The sequence below is a fragment of the Papaver somniferum genome, chromosome 11 (genome assembly GCF_003573695.1).
Source record: "Papaver somniferum cultivar HN1 chromosome 11, ASM357369v1, whole genome shotgun sequence".
Classification (NCBI taxonomy): domain Eukaryota; kingdom Viridiplantae; phylum Streptophyta; class Magnoliopsida; order Ranunculales; family Papaveraceae; genus Papaver; species Papaver somniferum.
The window spans coordinates 16,164,816-16,169,103 of NC_039368.1; positions in this window are offsets into that span (position 1 = coordinate 16,164,816).

Here is a 4,288-nt window from a genome sequence, read left to right on the forward strand (position 1 = left end):
GGTTATCTTTACATACTTGTCGCTGTAGACTATGTGTCTAAGTGGGTTGAGGAGGTTCCGTGTAAAACGAATGACCACAGGGTCGTAGTCCAGTTTTTGAAAGAGAATATACTTACACGATTTGGTACACCGCGATCTATAATTAGTGATGGAGGTTCACACTTTTGTAATAGACCGTTTGCACTTTTAATGAAAAAATATGGTATTACCCACAAAGTAGCTACCCCATATCACCCACAAACTAGTAGTCATGTAGAGGTCTCCAATAGGGAAATTAAGCGTATTTTAGAGAAAACAGTTAATCCTAATAGGAAAGACTGGTCATCGAGGCTTACTGATGCCTTATGGGCTTATCGTACTGCATTTAAGACACCTATTGGAATGTCAACTTATCGTTTAGTGTTTGGAAAGACATGTCACCTGCCCGTTGAGTTAGAGCATAGAGCCTATTGGGCTATTAAGAACCTAAACTTTTCACTTGACAAGGAAGGAGCTCACAGAAAACTCCAGCTTAATGAGTTGGACGAGATTCTTAGAGATACATACGATAGTGCTAAGGAGTATAAGAACAAAATGAAACTTGTACATGATAAGAATATTTTACGAAAGTCATTTTCTCCAGGTCAAAAAGTTCTTCTGTATGACACTCGTTTGCATCTATTCCCCGGGAAGTTGCGCTCTCGGTGGACCGGTCCTTTTGTGGTCCGTACTGTTTTTTCTCATGGTGCTGTTGAGATTGAGACACCAGATGGTAGTAGTTCTTCGAAGGTTAACGGTCAGCGATTGAAGCCCTTTTTGGAGCCTTTTCCTACAGGTGATGTTGAGGAGGTCCCTCTGGAGGACCATGTTTACCTTGATTGACCATCGAGGCAATTTTGTATGTTGTATATTATTTTTGTAGGTTTTTGGTTACACTTCACCCAGGTACTATCTTTCCGACTTCTCTATTTACTATTTCCTCATGTTACTTATATTTTTGGTACTGTTCATTAATTAGAAACATTGAGGACAATGTTAGATTTAAGTTTGGGGGTGGGATAGAACTTTTTGTTACTTTTTAGTTGCATAATTAAACTCCAAAGCCTAGAAATTTATGCCTATTAAGGATGACACTAACCAATCTAAGTGGATGGAAGCATTTTGGTTGTACGAGTTGAGGAATCAATCTGACTAGATGGAAACATCTAAAGAGTCTATTCATAAAAGCACAGAGCTCAGGTATAACATGATAGTTTCACTATATCTCGTTGAGTCCTTTTCACTTCTGTTTTTTTTTGTTTTGTTTTTAAACTATGTTTCTCTAAGTGATTAGGTGGGGCTCACGATTCAAGTTATTACCAATGCTAGGGTGAATTAGAGTGATTGAGATATTAAAAAAAAAAAAACTGAGACCAGACCATCAGACTAACCGGAATAAATTCAATAAAGTCGACCACTGGTACCCTTGTATATGCCAGTGTGTTGACCTAGAGTTAGGATTATCAATCACTGGTTCCCTTGTATATGTCAGTGTGTTGATATTAGTCAGACTAGTATCTCAGTCCATTAGGATAGGTTCATTTTGGCGTAGGCCTTCAGACAGATATGAGAAACACCGTTCACCTAGTAAACATCAAAACCATCTATGTTTTTCTCTATATCCATCTTCTTGATCTATCCATGTGATTAGTTTTGACTCCGGATATTGATGTCCATAGTGCGACTATCTGAGTAGAGCTCTGTCACTTATATTTGAATTTTAGTATGCTTGAGTGCAAACTCGTGTACAACAATTGGAATTTCGCATCAGGGTACTTCCTCCTGTAGTCAATAAGTATGCCAACCAAGGAGATTCTTTAGTGCCTTCCAAGGTTCTGTGTGGATAGCTAGGGTCTGGAGTATAAAGGTTTTGTGGGTATACCTCTGGTAAGCCCTCCCGAGACTATAACTCGGCCACTAGGGACACCTAAGGGTTTAAAGGCTTATTGCATACGCTAAATGCAATCGACGATGCCTGCGACAGTGAGTTAAGATTTTATTTTATTTTTTCTCGAGGACTAGCAAACAATAAGTTTGGGGGTATTTGATGGATGCGTTTTTGTGTCCGATTTGTCTCGATTCTATATATTGATAGTGCTCATTTTTGTACTTATTAAGGTGTTTTATGCATGTGTAGGTATTTTTGGGCAATAAACACTTTTGGAAAAATCGGCTCGAAAAGTTGTCTAAAGCACCCGGAGGAAATGATATTGGCACCCACGGTTTGGATAAGTGGCACCCACAATACACCCCCAAGGCAGATGTATATTGTTAGTGCTCGATTTTGTATTTATTTTGGCTTTTTATGTCTTTGTAGGTGTTTTTGGAAAAATAAGATTTTGCGGCGAAATTGGCTCGAAAAGTGTTTTTTGCGTTCACGGGAGGACATTGCTATTCAGAACCTCACTTTGGATAAGGGGTAACTTAATTACTAAGGGGCATCCCATTTCCAGGCAGCTGCTAATCGCACTCCTACTCTGGATAGGGGGCGGCCATCTTCTACATTTGAATTATCAGTTTTGGCGGCAAAATGAACCATCACACCTGCATATTAGGGTTCGATATTCAAGCGATATTTAAAGAGATTCAAGGGAAGATTATTGTTGGGATGATCCTGCTAGAGTATAATGGAGCTGGTAAGGGCGTTTTGATCGACCATAATTGGCAGCATGATCGTGTTGGAGCAGAACGGAGAGAAACTATCACGGACATCCTGATTCGGTAGAAGGTGGAGTTATATTCGGATTTGGTTGTCGGGTTGGATTGGCAGGAACCTATTTTTATTAAACAGGGAAGGTAAGGCGTCCAGATTCGAAAAAAGATGAGTAGTTATCGATTTGCATCAAAACAGAGAGTTGCATATATTCTCGGTAATTTTTAGATTATTCCGGGAAAGATACAGGTAAATAAGGAAATAGGATTGTCTGTTGAAGTTAAGACTATCTTTGAGAGAGTCTGGGACGTTGGATTTGGTTTGGAAGACGCGTAAATAATCTGCAGAGAGTTATTCTCGTGACTTTTGGCCGAAGAAAAATATTTAGGTTTGGAAGATTTAACTCGAGTTTTAAAGGGTTATTGTGGGTATATATAAGCAGCTGGGATGTCGAGCAAGGGAGTCGAGTTTTTTTGGGGACTTTACGTAGTTTAGGGGAAGCTCTGGTACGAAGAAATCACGCTGCAGAGAAATTTGCAGCAGCAGGAGGAAGAAGACGAAGCTGAAGAACATTAGACGACCCAAGTCAGTCGCAGAAAAGTGTGGTTTATCCACGACACACATAGTATCGTTCCCAGCAGTCTTACATCTTTTGTATCGTTAGTAACAGTCGATCTGCCACGCATATAAACGTTGCAATTGATCTGTTTTATCTTTTTCTTGTATTTTCACTCTCTTCAAACACTTTGGAGCCATGAATAAATATTTTGAGCATATTTTTGATATGAGGAGCTAAACCCCATTGCTAAGGCGCTAGAGGAAGCTATTTTTCCAACAAGAAGTGGTATATTCTCTTTCATCTATTTATTGCAATTTTATTATGATTATTTTCCTTGAACTAATATCGAATATGATTTTTATTTGAGTAATTGTGATATATTTTGATGGAGTATGCTTAGTTTAAGACTTTTGATGCTTCACACTTGGTATTTACAATTATTGCTTTTGAAAATCTACTTGTTGCAATACAAAGAATCAAATTGAACGAGAAAATTGCATGAATACAAAGATTAGATTAAATCACCTTAAACTTGGAAAATAGTGGAATCTTAGCCTCAGTGTTCTTTTAATATTGATACCAACTTTGTCAGTGTTTGTTATAGTTATTAGTGAGTTTTATATTTAGTTTTGAATATAAGTCTAAAGTTATCCTTCACAAGTTCGAGAATCGAATCACTTTTTACCACTATCTACAAATCACATCAGCGGTCAGCAACATGGGGCGTGGCCAGTCAGCAATGAGGGGTTCCAGCTAGTGCAAACCGACATGCCAAGTTGCACGGTCACGCCTCCTTTACAACTTTCCAATTTTTTCGCAAATTTCTATTTCTTTATCTCGGTTTTTGGTAGGATTCGACTCCTACTAGATACATGGAAGCTTGGTTTCCTAGCTTGCCTAGGTTTGGTTTCGACCAATAGGAATCGAGATATTGTGTAGGCTCCGTTTTAGGGCGAAAACCTAATTTTTGCAAGCTGACACAAAATTAGGTCAAAATTGATTTTTTACGAGATGACACAAAATTAATCAATTTTTAGTGAATGTTGCACGTAGGTACA